An 18321-nucleotide genomic window follows, 5' to 3' on the forward strand; every position below is an offset into this window, starting at 1 on the left:
TGTCTTTGAGAAAGGACATTTCGCGGAGAGGGGGAGCGGAGAGGGAGACTCCATGAGGCTCCTTCCAAGACAACGATTCACAGGGAGGATTTAAGAAAGTCTGAAAAATTGAATTGAGGCCGGTGACCTCTGGATTGCTTACCATCACAACGCGGCAGCATCGCTTTGTCCTATGGCACTGAGAGAACAAGTACTGCAGTAACACTGGGTGAGTTAACACCGGTTGTTCTGTGGACTGACTGGTCCCTGGCAGAGAGATACGAGGAATATCCACGGCTGTGCCAGGGCTGCAAACATTTCCCCATAAATTCGAAGAAAGCGCATAATTCATGGTTACCATTCGTTTAAATTACCATCTCCTGTTTGTCTCTCTTTTACCATCTCGTTTGTATTGTTGCTCGCTTTGTCTTCCTTGTTTGCACACAAGTGTTTGCATTCCATTAGTCTATATTCTACAAAGAGATCATCCGTACAAATCACACATCGTTGATTCGCACGCGTACGTTCCAATGCTCATATTGTGAGTTGAAGAATCAATTTCAATCTTCGGGTCGATGCATGGTTACATGCCGAGTAAACAAGGGGTCCTCTGTCTCCCCGCGGCTCGTTTAAGTGAGGAACCAATGACTTTTGACTTTTCCATGAGCGTCAAAAGCAACAGACTCCTTTCGTATGAAACAAGCAAATGAATCGTATTGCAACTGACAAATATGTTGAAATTGTACTTGTAAAGTTGTTATCGTCTTTATTTTACGAAAGTGCATATTATGTGCATACTTGGGTTTCTAATTTCAAAGTAACCATGCGATGTGGCCTCTTACTTGACGACGTAAACGTCGCAGTTTTGGGGTAGGAAAAGCCTTGATCTGGGGTTAGCTTTGGGATTTTTGGAGGCGAGTGATGGGCTGCATGTATTTGAAATCTGAGCTTCTACTCTACCATTGGCAACTCAGTGCTTTATGATTAAACTTCTGATCCTCTGGAAGGGGGCATTAAGTGGAAGGCAGTTCCCATGTAAGGCCACGCTTTCAGTTTCAGCCTGGTAGCTAAGATTAAGGACGCTACACTCAAGGTCAAGGTTCAGAGACATTCGCATCCAATGCCAGTGATGTCACCACGCCTCGCCGTCACTCCCTTCTACCAAGTCTCACAACTGTTGCACAGCTGATACCCAAACCTTTAAGATCCGCTCAAAGTATGCCCACCACCTAGATGTATATCCCTCTCTTGGTGGCTACTACTCTCTGGGTGTCACACCGATGCGCGTCTCATTCGCCACCTGTACACAAATGGGGTTGCCACCTACCCTGGGTTTTCACGGGATGTCCATGTTTTTTAGGTAGCTGCTATCCTTGTAAAATCTGTGAGTTTTGTCAAGTTGCGTAATAATACACCGCTCAAGACAATGCATCGACGTGGACTTCTCCTATTGTGAGACATCTTTCCCCTTCCACCTATGACTATGCCCCGGTGTTTCTTTGCGAGGTCGCAACCCGACGCAGACCCAGCCCTCCTACTCCTGATTTTGTCATGCGATGGTTGCATTGAGAAACCACAACTCGTAATAAAAACAATTGTATCACATTTCATAGCACGTTCTCTTCCAAACTTCCAAGTCGCTAGTCCTATCCTGCCTAAATGTAAATATCAGAAGCTTGTTTTTTTTTCATTGCTTTGCATTTGAATGCTCAAATGTAAGGTATTTCAGGCATCTCTCATGATTGAAGTTGCAAGCAACGCGCAAAAAGTCTGTACAATGGAGCACTCGCCCTTTGCGCGTCAGGCCAAGCAAAAAAACCGTCAGCAGTTCCTAAAGAACGGCATGTGTGGTCCTGTCGTAAGTCACCGTCAACGGACATTTGAGCACATGTGACCGACGGACAGCAGCGAGACAAAGTCACGCACGAGTACCAGCACAGTCACCGAAGCTCAATGAAAGTCCTTTGCCAAAATGAACATCCTTCCAACCGCACCTCGTGCGGATAGATAAGTGCGTCGAGAAGTATGCATGCAGTGCGTTGCTGCGATGTTTAGTAAGCGCGGCGTAGCGCTCATTACAGCGAGCCACTCTTAAGTAATGAGGATATACAATATCACTTAACGTGGGCGGTTAATTTGGCCACGACACGGCACCCAATGGCATACTCATCTGTGGCGTCTGGGGATCTCTATAAAGCTCGTGAGCAGATGGAACAGTATGCTCTACGTCTCCTGTGAAGGACAGTGGAGGCCTGCGATTGTTTAAGAGAGAGTGCGCGCGCGCGCGCGTTTGTGTATCGTGGGGAGCGGTGGCGCAGTGGTTAGCGCACCACATCGTGATCCCGACGACCCAGGTTCAATTCCCTCTTGCAGCCAACATCGGTGACGAACACCTGAACCGATCCCTGGGTAATTTCGGCCTGAATGGAGTGCCTGGTGAAGTGTGAAAAAAACATCCACCGCTGGGGAAACAAAGGTGGCCTTGCGTGGTCGCTGACCACACCACCCCTTCGTGTGCCATGTTCACCTTCATTGGTGCTCGCTGACAGCACTTGGCCCAACAGCCTGTTAAGACTATAGGGTGATATGTCCCTTTATCTTTGTCGTTTTTGTGTGTGTGTGTTAACTCATGAGAAACTTAGACTCTATATACGGAAATTAATTTAAGCAGGAGCTGTACGGGACTTAGCTCTGGAAAATGTGTCCATGCCCCCACCCTCTGGTGTTTGGTGGGGGGGGGCTGCGGAAAATATATTATTATTATTGCTGCATGAAAAATGAAGCCCTATACAGCACATTCGATTCGCACAGTTTTGCTGCGTACAGTGCGAAAGAAGTTCAACATGCATACCCGTGTAGTCTACAGTCATAAACGTGGGAATTCGTGGTGCATTTGTGTATTCGTGTGTAAGGGCACCTGCCTTGGTGCACAACGCAAACGATTTAAGGAAGTGGTTGTTGCACGCGGAGCTACACGTAACATCATCGACCTGAAATTTTGATTTAAAGCTTTCGTGACTGCAGGGATTTATATTCCTGTTTCTTTCGGTAAAATCACGTAGAAGGGAAACAATAAAATAATAGGAATATAAAACAATGAAATTCTCACGACGTTTCGACTGCAGCACAAGCGATCATCATCAGGTGTGAAAACCACAGCAAGAAAATTTGAAAAAATGGCGGTTTTTATTATGGATGATATTGGTCGCAAAAGCCTACGTGTTAAATAAAAATCGTAATGAAAAATAAGCTACACACGGTTCCATTTGTACGCAGCATGGACGGGTGGTGCTTTTTCTGTAGGATTTTATTGTTTATGTACGTGATGTTTAGATTTGTGTACAATTTATTTTAGGTGTATATTGTAATTTTATTGTTCGTTGCGGTTGCACCCAAATCAAGAGCCGAATGGCTCACAGGGTAAATCCTAATAGATGAAGCTGAAACTGAAAACTGAAACCATCCAATCACGATTATATTCAGAAGCAAACTGTAAAACGAAGTGTAAATCACAGCACATTTTACCCGTGATAGCCGTTACAATAGAACCCATCCCCCCAAATGAAAGAGAGAGTTACTCAAAATTATAGGAATATTGTTTTATTTTTTTATGATATGTTCTCTCTTTTTTAGAAGGGGAACCTCCAGTGCATAAGACTTCATATTTTCATTCACATCCGTCACTAATAATTACTTTGACTCAACTCGACACTTCCCACAGCCTTCACTGCAATTGAAGTCGAATACAAATTTAAAAAAAAACATTCTCATGAAATTCCATCCATTCACAGAATCAGAATATTTACTTATACTGGAGGAATCCGATGAGCTTTAAAGCTCTTTTTCACAGAAGTCCAGGAGAATATCAAGGAACGGCTATGGATGGTGGGACCACAGAAAATATATTTCAAGAGGCCCTCTCACAAAAACAGTAGATGCCACATGTACCTTTTAAAGAGTAGCTCGCCGCATGTAAGACGTTACAGATATGTTTTAAAATGTGTAGCTAGTTAATAATTTGACCAGGTCAAACCCACTGAGCTCTCTTTAAGAGGTGACCTGGCCACACACGACAGCTCATGGAAGTGGCTGACACCATCACGTGTGAGAATTTACGGTAGCCAAATAATCTAAGCGCATGATCCTAAATGTAAAAACAGAGGACCCGGAGGAAAATCAACGCAACCACCACAGTGAGAGAGAACACGCAGCAGACTCCAAATATGCAGGCGTCAGGGTCGGGATCAAACCTGTGACTTCTACATTCCAGTCAAAGGAGGATAACATCTCGCCGGCTGAACTGAGCTGAAGTAAAAAAAAAGTCAAAATAGAATATTCTTTGTCATTGGTGAGCAGGCCAAGACTATTGCCAGCTACATGGGAAAAAAAATGGAGGTGGTTGTTCAGATTCTAACTCAAGATCTCAGAGGTGCTGGCTCCACGGTTTGACACGTGTGTATGTTGAACTTCTTTCGCACCGTACGTAGCCAACCGTGCTAATCGGAGGTGCGGGGGTAAGACAGCAACAGCATCACTGAGATCGCGAGTTCAGTGATGCCGGCTCCATTCATTGACAGAGACATTGTCAACCGTTTGAGCCACGTGGCCACCTCTATATATACAACACTGCACTGTAGTTTCCAGCTAAGGTCAACTAATTTTGTATTTTATGTATTTACATTTGGCTTTATTGATTGACAAGGATGCACTACTTTGTAAATCAATATCACCCATTCCTCTGACTGCACGCGGTCTTGTGGCATATGGTGATGTGGGGGTTGCATGCTCATAACTTAGGGGCAGGGTTGGTGGCTCATGAAGAGATGGAGACATCATATGAGCAAGGCAAAAGATACTCCCCTACCGGGCAACATCGTGCCTGTAAGAGGTCGTATAGAAAGAAGGATATTGACCTATATATGCTCTTGATCAAACAACTATGGACACATATTCCAAGTGTTTATCTGCAACAGAAGAAACATTTGGGTTTTCGTTCTATAACGCAAAGCACTGTGCACCTGTATAACTAAATATTCAACATAATCCTACTCAGGCTTTTGGCCTATACAGACGCATGTGCGGCTCTCTCCCTCTACACCGAAGACTTCATCGTCGTTGACAGCCACGTGCCAATCCACTGCTGGTCATAGGAGTTGCATGGCCATGTCTCATCACGTGGGTCAGTGCGGGTTGGTGAATGGGTAGGCGAGCCTTCAGGGGTAGCTTCAGACATCACCACTGATATTAGCCGTGGCTTGGAATCGAACTCAGTTCTCTGGGTTCCCAGTGCAGCGCTAACCACTGCGCCACCACTCCCATCTTACACACATACCCTCCGTGGCATTGTACAGTGCCGGGGTAACTTGTACCACATGTCTTGTGACTTTGTTTTGCTTACGATCCTTAGGCTCCAGTGACAAATTCTGAAACTCCGAGAGTAAAGCTATGACGTGTGTAGAACCAACATTGTTCACACATTGGCGTCATGCTGATTTCTTAACGTGTACAACTTTGTTTTTTTAATTGATATACGACTGAATACCTGCTTTTAAAAAGCTGTTCGACACCGACATCCAGTGGGCACCAAATACCAACCATAATTGTAGGTTTTCAATTGTGGGGTATTTATTCAAACCCAGTCGCCACAGAATATGCAACACAGCAATTGTTTCACATTTTATTAAGGACTAAGGGTTGCCTCCTGCTCAGATTTCCCCTACATTGCCAGGGAACTGGCGTTCTGTGTTGGGGTGGTAGAAATTTGAATCCTACCGAGATCCCCGTACTGCTGTTGTGTTTGACTTTATTCCAAGATACCGCATGCTTTGGAGAGGCCTAGGCTGACCGAGAAATATATCTGGGTTTGGGCTACAGTGGGAAAAGGTGACAGCCCTATTTGGGACTCGATTTAGCTTCAGAGTGGCTCTGGTTGCTAAAATAAAAATTATCCAAATAGGCAAAAGGCGAAGGAAGCATTGCCTTGTCTGGGCAGTCTTTACGATACATCGTTGAAGGATGTCAGGCCAAAGTCTATCACGCATAACGTCACTTTTAGAAAATGTTACAATGGAACACATGGTTAGGATGGCTGTTTTGAGTTCCAGAAACGTACAACCTTTGGTACATAACTCAATTTTAAAAAATACCAAGCACACGGTAGCATAGGTGGCATTGGAGGAACCGGCCTTAAATGGACTGTACTCTAATAAGAAACATTCTCACTTGATCTTTAGCTGAAGTATCCATATTGTTTTCGTTGAATGAAGATTAAATTAAATTAACTCTTCAAAAGTATAGGACCGTATTGCCAGTGGTGCAAAAGCATAAACAAATACAATAATTTAGTTTTTTGTATTCATATTTAGATGATCTATTGTCGAAAATGGGTGGAACGGTGATATAATGATTAGTGCACTCCGCTACGAACTTTGGCGATCCTGAGTTCGATTCTCAGCCGCGGCCGACATCAGTGGCGAGTGATCTCTGAACCGGTCCTGGCCTCCTCCCCCATCACCAACCCACACTGACTAGTGTGGTGAAGTATGGTCAAACAATCCTCACAACCACCGCAATTGTAGAGAAGCCCTCATCCAGCAGTCAAGCGACAAAGGGCTGTAAACTAATATTATTACTGATTACCCGACGTTTAAAAAAAATAAAATCAACCAGCAATCATGTTAAACTATTTGAGTTGAGCACATGTACATTAGTTAGGATGTGAAAGCAACAGTCACTCACATGAGCCAATGTTTATGATTTAAAGTGGCCAGCAGTCCATGAAATGTTCGCATGTAAGTGTACTCGGTCGTAATTTTTACTTTTAGCTAAAATGCTCTTGGCGTCGCTGGCAGATGTAGCACATATGATTCACATTATGGTACTGTACAGTATTTGCAAATTAAACTGCCAAAATATATAGAGTCTGAGAAAAAAACAACGTTTGAAAAATGTCCCCTTTTCAAAAATATGTATTTATTTTGTAGTAATCTGAATAAATGCACACACTCTCTCGAGCGCTAAAACCACACGTGGTGATTAAATTTTAAAACTTCATATGGTCTTTAACGATTATTGGACCCTATGTAACGAGTGGTATCACGTCAAAAATGACTGCCCTCTTTTTAGAATATATGTCCATAAACTGTACATTAAAAATAAGGTGAATTCCACTTTAATGCTATTACTTGAATAATGCCGACATATTAAACACGACAATAAAATGGGATCTGATGTTTCATACTGATTTGGTTTGTAATAATGCCTGTGGGAATTAAACTACTATGTCAATGCAAGCTGGGTTAGCGTCAGAGATGGCCTTTACTCTATATAATTATGCATATACTAGTAACCAGTATGCAAAATGTTCCCAAGTGTGTGCATGAAGCGGCCATGGGTGGTGCTGTCCGCCACCCACCCCCTCGTGTGCCGTGCCGGCCTATATAGGTGCTCACTAACAGCTCTTGTCCCAAAAGTCTGTTCAGGCTATTGGGGGGGGGATCTTTGTCTTTGTGTGCGTATGTGCTGGGAGTCGACTTCAAGCAACAACAAAGCGTGGAGGAGCGACGATCACAACAACGAGCGGAGTGCCGGGCGGCTGAAAACGAACCAAAACGACAGTGGGCATCACGGTGGTGGTGCATCTGCCAGACATCTCAGTCAGTTAACATAACACCTGTGTCTGTCCCGTGACCTGTTGATACTTTAAGTGACCTCAAAGTGCGCCTAGCCTGGCACAAGGATTTTGGTAGCATCGCCTTCACTGAGCGGATAATGGCGGCTGCCGTTGTGGTTGTGCCGGTTGAGCGATAGCGTGGTGGCTCGCTAACTGTGCTAACATCTATTCGTGGAAATGCAAAGTTGGTGCTCAAGCAGTGCAAACAAAGCAGTGTTCATATTTCACACATTGGGGGGGGGGGGGGGTTGATGAGGTGCGCAAACCCCGACTGTAAATGCAACTTGTAACCTTCAAGATTGTGGGTCGTCGGCTGGAATTTTCATTTGGTTATTTTTTTTCCTCCCGAAAAGGCAGCGTATTCCTCTCTGCAGCGGTAAATAACATTTTTTCCAAAAATTCCGCTAAATATGAAAAAATAAAAAGCATAATAAAACTACTGAGCGCGTTCGCAATAAAAACTAAAACGTAATACAAATCCATAACTCTGGGTTTTTGGGCCAAAATTGTAAGATAATATACATGTACATATTGTGAAAAGGGTTACAATGAAGAAAAACAGTGAGTTGAAGCATGAAAGGATGAAAATGTAAATAAAGCCCAAAGATCTGACACTTTTTGAACATAAATGTATCAAACTGAAAGCATACTTAATAATTATTATCAATGGGGAAACACGGAGAAAATCGTTGTTCCAAAGGCAATGAAGATTCTTGAGACTCAGTGGGTTCCCAAGGGTAATCCGGTGTGAAAGACCACACCCAATAGTAATTTATCCCAGAGTTAAAACAAAAGTGGAATTTCCACTTTTGCCATTGAGCTATGTTTGCCAAATGTTCTCAGAATATTTACATGCCTAGATTCAACAATCCTACGCTGTAACAATCCACATAGCACCTGTGGATTAATTTATTTCATCGCTCCATCTCCCCGGTGGACGTATTTATATCGGGACGCATTCCACGCCTTGGCTGCCACTCCATTAATATTTTTCACCATCGGTCATCGTTTGTTCGAGCGACAACGTGTCCTGCCCAAGCCCACTGAGTTTTCATTACAGATTTAAATCAATGTTCCTTTATTTAACATTGGCAGTTGTAAATAAAGGATCAGCCGTGTGAAGTCCGACTCGCTGAAGAGCGCACACAATGGGTAATAATCGGAGCCGTTGTGATTTTAAAAGTTTAAACTTGCCTTTGTTTTGTGTACAAATGCCCACGGATGGCAAAAAAAAACACATTTTGAAACTGCACATCTTATATACCGTGCGCCAATAATATACCACTTGCGACTTTCAACCCACCAAAAAACAACAAAATTGGATATCCAATTACGCATATTTCCAAGTAGTGCGGTACTTTTTTTTTATTTATCGCTACGTGGGCCGTATTGATGCAGTGGAACTGCAACCCGAAGTTTCTCTGCGCAATACCTCGCGGTGATGTCAGCCGAACCCCGGGAGCGATGCACTCGCTATGGAACAGCAGCGACACCACACGTGTACACGCGTCCGAGAGGTCTGCCCGAACTCAAATAACGTTCCCCTCTAGTTTTTTTTTTTACAGCCAATCCAAGTGATTTTATTTCAAGTGGAATTTTTTTCGTATCTACTGTACCGAAATAATTGTCGAGTATCTTAAAATGCCTCTGTCCACCCGGTCAGTGAAAACGGGTTCACCACTGTCGTCCGCTACATTACGTGGAGTGGGGTAAACTACGGACGCTCCTTTCTCTTCTAGTATGTCCTGGATAGCGTGGCAAAATTTGATAAAATATCCTCTCGACTGGCTCTCTAAGAGCTTCCTCAAAGTACAGGTTTCCGTCGCTTTATGCGGGTTCGGTTTGTGCAATTTCGCATAAATGCGGCTAATCTATTTCTACTCAAACTTCGCTCTATGCGGTTTGAATTCACTCAGATGCAGCTGTGCGGTCGGCTGCGCTACGCGTCAGGCAGCTGTCCCGGGCAGTTTCGCTTTGTGCGCCCTTTGTCTGGAATGCATCTACTACTACCGCGTAAAGCGAGGGATACCTGTGAACGTTGCAATTCCTACAGCGATGTGAGCGGAAAATTGCAGGGCAATACCATTACCTTTATTTGGCTGAGTAAGGGGTGTGCAAAAATGCGCCAATTTATTGACTAAGTTTAATCGCACGCACGGCATTCGCGTGTGTGGGAATTGATGTTTTTTTTTATTTATATGTTTTCTGTAATGAGTTCACATGACCCCTGAAGCCATTGACACCGTAGAGAATTGATCCTTGAATATAATCACAAATCTGAATCATGACTGGATCACGCGAGAGGGGGGGAAGGGAGGGTGATCATCAAACCCCTTCCGTGTATGTGCTATCAGTGTCATGTCAAGAAACAACAAAAAATCCATTCGGAAATCTCACCGAGTTCTGGAGGAACGCTCACGAACAGAGTGGAGCAAACACCTCGTTCGAGACCCAAACACCGCACCTCCTGGCTATGACATTCCTCCTACACGTAGACACTGCTGGTGTGACCATCAACCGCATCAGAACATCCATGGGCCGATGCGCACGCCTCCTTCATGAATGGAAATTAAATACACACAAGCCGCAGTACAGATGCGAATCATGCAACCCCAACTGTGGACCACGTAGCAATCCAATGAAGTCTGCACAATAGCAAAACTACACAATCTCTCTCTCGTGGCTAGCAGACGTTGACGTTTAGCTCCTGGACGCCACCAAACGGCAAGAGTCGAAGGGAATAGAACAGAGCAGCAAGACCCCACGTGTCAGGGGATGTTTGTTGCGATGGGATTTCTTGTTAAATACGGACATCAATTCGCCCACACTGGCCGGACGTCTTGGAAAAGGGCGGCGCGGTGGCGAGATGTTAACTACCTCGCCTGGTATACAGGGGGTCGGGTCGTGGGTTCGATCCTGATTCCAACCCTGACGCCTGCTGTATATTTGGAGTTCGCGTGTCTCTCTCCACGTGGTCACGTGGATTTTTCTCCGGGTCCTCTGGGTTTTCCCTCCACATTTAGAAACGTGCGTTTAGGAGTATTTGGCTGCTATACATTTCCACATCATAAGCCACTTTATTGGGCTATGATTCGTGGCCAGGTCGTTTCTGAAAACGAGCTACTGTATATAGCTCAGTGGGTCTTACCTGGTAAAATAGAGGGGTTTTTTTATAGTACCGACGCTGTGTGAACATAAACAAGTGCCACCCAGCATTGGGCAAGAAAAAAATCCTTTTTGAGTGACTTGAGGGCCATGTCGCGTCATCTTCGGGGGGGGGGGGCGTGGGGCTGTTAACTCGACGTCGACTGAAGGGCTCCCAAAAGGACGTCGTCGTCATCATCATCATCATCCCGCTCCGCGCCGTAAACTCCCAACGGCACCCGCGGGGAAAGTGGATGCAACGCAAATGTACAATTTAACAATCAAACGGCGCGAGCGTGCGTTTTGTCCGCCACTTTGTAGTGGCGTGCGCGCTCGCTGTCTCTCTCTCCTTCTCTCTCCCGCCCGCCCGCATTCATTTTCCCGCACGACCTCGGCGGGATGGCCTCGTGCCCTCCGTGCGCGCGTTCGACGATGGACAACGCCGCCGCCGCCGCCGCCGCGGTCTATTCTCGTCTTCGACTGCGCCTCCCTACATGGATAATTAGCGGCCGGCGAGGATCGCGGCCGCGGATGTCGTCATCTCGTCCAGCGTTGGAGGGGGAGGCTGGGAGCTATGGGGGGGTGGGCAATGACGCCGCTTTATCAGGTGGCAGCGCTCTCGCCCAGAGCGCGCTCGTTGAGATTTCGCGTTCCAGGGTTAAGGGCCGCGGGTTAACTGGGCCGGGTGTGGGGTGGTGGCGGGGGGGGGAAGGTGTCCTTAATAGGCCACGACCCCGACAGCCACTCGGCCGCGCGGCTGCGAACGACCTCGCAAGCAGCTCGCTCGCTGGACTTGGCGCGCCCACGTCCCTCGCGCCAGTGCTGCGACGAGGCTAGCAGTGTGGGGTGGGTGGGGGTCCTTGCGGTTTAGACGGTTTACGGGGACGGCCTCAGTGAGTGGACGCCGGAGAGCAAAGTGTGTGGCGGCAGCGGCGGGAGTAGGAGGAGGAGGAGCGCCGTTTATGTTTTGTTTTGGCCAAGTAGGGAGGGCAAGCGACGGACGCGGCATGGAGAAGAGGAACGCGTGCTTGGAATGACACGAGAAGAGGCAAAGGGGAAACGCGAGACCAACAGCGCAGGGGGATCTCGGCTGAGTACGTGGAGACCCTCGGGAGGGTGCAATTATCGTTGTGGAGAGTCCGCAAAAGCCTAAAAACGGTCCACAGAGTAAAACAAAAGATGGGGGGGAGGGGCGCGGTATGGGAAGGGGGAAAAAAAGGAGGGCACGTGCCACACAAGTGGACATTTAAAAATCTAATGTCGTGACGCAGAGACGAGGGATGAGCGATTTGAGATTGTGTTGCCTTCACTGCGCGGTCCCCTCGACGTGCAATGCAAGGCTTTAAATCGCTGCCCAGAAAGAAAATAAAGAACACCGATAACGAACGAAAATCGTAAACGAAAATCGTTCGTTGTCTCTAAAGGGGCCGCCCACGAATGGCGCCGCACGTGAGGCTTGTGGGAAGCCACGCGGAATCGGATCTGGCGCGTGTGCTGTGTTCTCTCTACACACCGTTGTTTCTCCCCCCCCCTCTCTCCCTCTCAAATGTCTCTGACATTTGTCCAGCACCTTCTCTGGGACTCCTTAAGAGCTCTCCAAATGTAGGTCGACGTACAAATACCCCAAGATGATTTCGGACACCTCTAGGACATGACGGAGATATTTTTTTTCGCGATGGAATTTGATAACCCTGCCCTTAAGGATCGTTCACATTAAACTAAACATTCACTTTTTTATGTTACAACTAACTGTTGCTTCCGTTATTTGTTTTAAACACAGTCGCTGAGCACAGGCCCAAGGACCCAACACGTTGAGCAGCCAGCAACAAAGAGCAGAATGAACGTTTCAATTGGTAAAGGTACAGGAAGGCGCATGTGTGTTTATATGTGTTACTGTATTGGGAGTGGTATTGTAGTGCTTTAGCCCTACGTTAAGAACCCGGCGAACCCAGTTCGATTCCCACCATGGCCAACATCGATGACGAATTTCTGAGCCGGTCCTGGTCCTTCCCTAGGTCGATTCAGCCTTAAATGAATACATTGCGCGGTGTATAAATATGGGCAGGTTGGAGACAAAGGCGGACGGGCGTGGTGCTGGCCTTCCTTGGTGCTCGCTAACAGCACTTGCCCCAACACCGTATTTAGGCTAAATGGGGGAGTCTTTGTATCAGTATTACCATGATTCATCTCAGCAATAAACACATACACAAACACTTGGGTAAAATCTGATATAAGAAAAAACTGGTCAAATTGTCTCTCTGCTCATGACACATGCAAGGAATTCGTATGTCCAGTCTTGAGCCAGTGGTGGTGATGATCACTTCTAGCAGGAGGGCAAGCTTATTCCTAGCACGATGATGACTGCTGACATCCCACAAAGTGGTACGATTGTATCCACCTCAGAGGAATGAAGGGGGCGAATTATTGCACATGCAAGCACTTTCCCTGCAATGGTTTGAAAGTGTCAATGCAATATAGTAAGCACATTTCATGAGTGTGCAGACATTATGGATTGCCTTGCAAATATCAAGACGTGCAAAGCACGAGGGCGATCACTCTTAAAGTAAAAAAGAGACGTTTGACCCCAGGCCGGGACTCGAACTTATAACCTCCCACTTGCAAGTCACACGCATTAAACACTGCGCCACGCAGCCGGCTAGCAGCCTATTGAGGCTGTGGATGAGGCACCCCTTGGCTAAGCTCAGCAACAGGACCCTAGGCTAAGCAGGTGTCCCTTCGGCTTGCCCAGGGGCTGTGTGCTGAGCAGAAGGGCTTTAACTGAACAGGAGGAGACCCTAGGCTGCGCACAGAAAGGAGAATTACACGGAGCAAATGACCTTATGCTCAACAGCTGAGCGCCTTTGAATGAGCGGAGGGGCATTAAGCTGTGCCAAACCGTAGCACATTTCTCTCTCTCTCTCACCCTCATTGTGTCACTTGTAAGGGCTAAAGGTGCAGCCGTGCAATGTCTTGATCATGCCACTGCTGGCAGAAGAGCCTCCACTAGAGGGATATTTAGGCGGCCTCTCTCTAGAGGGTATTTGGACTCCTCTTCTATGCCTCGCGAGACGCCTTGGTGGAGGTGTGCGTAGCCCCACGCTTTACACCAGCAGACGTGACCCTGCCCTAAGGGGGCTGCGTCGGACCCATTCGAAGGCACCCAATGAGCTTTAGAAACACTGATTCATTATAGAAACTCGACCATCGTTTAAATTGCCGCAACCCACCTCGAAGTTTCAAGCCCAGCGGCCTAACGCTCACACCGCAGCAGCCACCACCGCTTGCCCTTCCTCGCCACATCGCGTGAAAGTTCCCGCGCCAGTTTTTGAAGACGCCGAGGGTCAAAAGCTCATCGAGACGCCTCGACGCCCCCCCCCCCCCCCCCCCCAATTTGCACGGGGTCCCGGCTCCCTCTGTCGGAGGAAGCCGGGCATCGTGAGATGAGCGGCGGCGGAACCCTGCCTGCCCATTGACGAATCGCCTCCGTAACAACAAACAAACAAGTACAAGAGAAACACAACCCGCCTGCCTCACTCGCGAATGTCACCCTGAAGAGTGACTGCAGGACCCTGGGACCCCGCAGTGAAGGTCCATGACCCAGAACCCAGGGCCGTATCGTGGTCCCGTGAGGCCCCTGGTCACGTGTCTTTTGGAGACCCCCCCCCCCCTTTCCTATATTGGTGTCTTTCTTGCCTTCCTCCTCGCAAAATCATCCGCTAGATCGTCAAAGTCTCGCTGTCTGACAAGGTCTGACTCTATTGACACACGTGACAATGAGCTGAGACGTGTTTGGCAACACGCTACTCCGTAGCTCATTTTTTATTCTGTCCGCTCACCCTGGCAGTTTGTCACCGGCAAAGTTAGAAAAATCCACAGTGCCACGAAAACATTGGGGAACACTGACTGCAGATTAAGTTGCCTGCAACGTCTCAGGCAATATAGTTGGGCACTTCTCACCCTCAGAGTCAGACATGAATGACTTGAATTGGATGAGTTCGTTGCCAAAGTTCATGTACAGGTCTGATGGATATGCAGCGGAGAGTGAATTTACCTTTTCCACTATGACATCACAGTTAGAGATCTGAACTGACATAAACAGGACTCCAAAGAGACTGGTCAAACGCTTGTAAGCGTCCAAGCGATGTTCAAGGCATGCCACTAGCTTATCAATGACCACATAAAATGTTTATATTTTGAACTTCTCCCTCCCCTCAAGTGTCACACCTGGCTCTGAGCTCTCATCTGCAAATGTTTTGCGTTTCCCCTTTCTCTGAAGATCGTGCTTACTTGACTCAGAGACACCTGTCACATTTAAGACTGCCCTTTCAAAAGCCTCAAACTGGTCTCGCTGTCCCGCCACAAAATCCCTCAACGAAGACAAAAGCTGTGCTGCTACAGAGATGTCAATGCCACTTTTCTGTAGGTGAATGCTTGTAGCGTGGAACCGGTCAAGTATGACGTCTCAGAAATGTGCCATGAAAACCATATCTAAGGTGTCCAATTTAGCGCATAGTCCAGCGGCCTTAATTCGAGTATCTCTTTTATCATTATCATCATTGCAAATACCACCGAAGGCCTCTCTAAAGTGTGTGTAATTTCTCCACAGTGCCTTGGTTGACTCTGCCCGAGCACTCCACCGAGTCCTGGACAGCGATTTCAATGTCAGTCTGACATCTGTCTTCCGAAAGACTTTCCCCCATCTGTGTGTGGATGAAGAGCAAAATGTGTACAGTGACTGCAACATGTTAAAAAAAAACTCGTCAGCCTCTGGGCTACTGCCATCTAAGGTGTTACCACCAACTAAGTTAAGTGAATGCGCTGCGCAAAGCACATACTCTATCAAAGGGTTTTTTTGTTTTAGGTGGGCCTGTAGCCCATTGTATTTTCCTGACATGTTGCTTGCATTGTCATATGACTGACCTCTACAGTTTTAGAGGTCCAACCCAAGGCCCTCCACCATCAAAGTCACACAGTCTGCTAAACTTTTACCAGTGTAGCTCTCAATTCGCTCAAGGCCCAGGAATCGCTCCCCACATTCCCGCTGCTATTAACAAACCGGAATATGAACGTCAATTGGTCCACATGTGACAGGTCAGGGGTGGAGTCAACAATTATTGAAAAATATTTGGCATCCCGAATCTCATCTGCTATTGTTTGGCGAGTTTTATGACCCATTAGCTCAATGAGTTATTCACATATTGTCAATGACAAATAGGACGATGTGCCTCTTCCTTTCCCGCCAAACGTTTAAATATGTTCAACTAAGAATGGGTCAAATTGTGATAGCAATTCTAGGATGCCAAGGAAATAACCGTTAATGGTTGACCCAGACCGTTAATCATCTCCCCTAAACGCAAGTCCTCTTTCGCCCAAAAACTTGATTACTGCTACAACTCTTTTCAAAATGTCCCTCCAGTATTTACGTTTCCCAGCAAGTTGCTGCATGAGATCTGCATCTATAGCACTGCCCTTTGTCCGCTGATGCAAGGCAAGCACGCGTGATCTGTGTTCTGCACTCTTTTCGTGTTCCCCTTTTCTTTCAGAGTGCTTCCAATCACTAAACCCCTGACTAAAGCCACCGAGCTTGCTGGAGAACAGTTTGCATGCAAAACAGTACAGACAACCTATTGAGGGTGAGTACAGTTGCCACTGTCTAGAAACGTTCTGCCCATTTGGCAATACACAGTTCAGAAGTTAATTACGATCAGAGGGTTTTTGAAAGCAGTTGGCAATGAGTGGAACACTTTCAAGCCAAGCTGCCTCTCTTGCCTCCTTTTCTTTTTTGGCTTTCCTTTTTGGAAGCACCACTATTCCAACGTTTGTGGTCCATATTTCAGAACTAGTATTAAATTTATGTGAATATATTTGTAGCATATCTCAATACTTATATAATAATTGAATTAATACAAATTAACAATGACAACACCATTCAAATACTGTTGTTGGAAAATACAATCAAGTGGTAGTATTTTATAGTCTACTTGTACCTAAAGGCAGCTTTGAGTAGTTAAAAAAAAAGAAATAGAAAAGCACGTATCATAAAATAAACCTAACCTTTTAAAAAGGCTGTAAGAAAATAGCCCTGAGCAGGGATTGTTGAAATACCTTATAAAAAAGCTGTTGTTTCAGAAAAAGATGAAAAAAGTATCTGAATACATAACTGTGGTGTACCAAGCAAAGAAAACAGGCATCTGTCTGTGGCTTTTCCTACCAAGAAATGTCTTATATCCCTACCTGATACAGAGATATTCTTTGGGTCTTTCGGTAAAGTCACGTAGATAGAAAAAATAATATCATAGATGGGATAATATCATAGATGGGACCAGATCACGAATGTTACGTGCTGTGTTAAATCGAACCGGGATCTTGTGTTTGCTCATGATTTTGGGCAGCTAACGGGCAAAAATGGCAGCTAGCTAACTTATTTCTGTTAACAAGTTGAATCATATGGGCAGCTAGCTAGGGAAAATGGGCAGCTAGCTAAAATAAAGGGATAGCTAGTTATAGTAAATCAATTAACAAACCGCTTGCCATAATATTCCGCCCATCAAACTCTCCTGTTATTCAGAATAAACTGACTTGTTGGTGAATATTGTATCATGTCACAGCATATTGTAGCATGTCAACCAGTGGCTCAGTTGTACAGAAGCACTGTACTCTCCAACAGGCTCTCGTTTTCAGCATGCACTGTATGTACCAAAGGGGCCCCCAGGCGTTACGCTCGATGTGTGCACCGAGGGGCCTGGGAGCCCTAGTGGTCAACTCACACTGTAAGCACCCAGGGGGCCCGGGGACCGTAGTGGTCAGCTCACGCTTTGAGCACCGAGGGGCCTCACATTGTGAGCACCGCGAGGTCTGGGTGGCAGTAGTGGTCAGCTCACGTTTTAAACACCAAGCGGTCTGGGGGGGGGCCCTCACATTGCAAGCGCCGAGGGGTCTGGGGGGCCCTAGTGGTGAGCTCACGCCATAAGCACCCAGGGGCCTCGTGGTCAGGCTTGTGCTGTGTGCACTGAGGGCCCTGGCGTTCAACTTCCTTCGGAAGTCTTGAGCCACGCACCGCGGCGTGGTCTGAGGCTTGGAGGCCCCCTGGCAGTCCGAGGCCCCGGAGCATTTGCCCCACTGGCCCAGTCCACAATCCAGCCTGGCCACAACCCCCCACACACGTCGTGTGGTCTCCAGCGTGAGGAAGCACTGGGCCCCGGTGAAGAGAAATGCCGACTTGTGCACATCTTGATGTTTTGAGAAAATGGCATATTATATTCTTGGGTCTTTCGGTAAAGTCACGTAGATAGGTTCAAAGAAAGTAACAAAAAAAACTACGACGTTTCGATCGCAACACAAGTAATCGTCATCAGGAGAAATTTATTGTGTTGCGATCGAAACGTCGTAGTTTTTTGTTATTTTTTTGTAATTTCTTTTTTACCTATCTACGTGACTTTACCGAAAGACCCAAGAATATGAATTACTGCAGTCACGAAAGCTTTAAGTCAAGATTTGGCATATTGTTGTTTGCAGACATGAGTGTT

Source organism: Petromyzon marinus, chromosome 25, assembly GCF_048934315.1.
Source record: "Petromyzon marinus isolate PM22_M1 ecotype Great Lakes invasive population chromosome 25, UKy_Petmar_22M1.pri1.0, whole genome shotgun sequence".
NCBI lineage: Eukaryota > Metazoa > Chordata > Hyperoartia > Petromyzontiformes > Petromyzontidae > Petromyzon > Petromyzon marinus.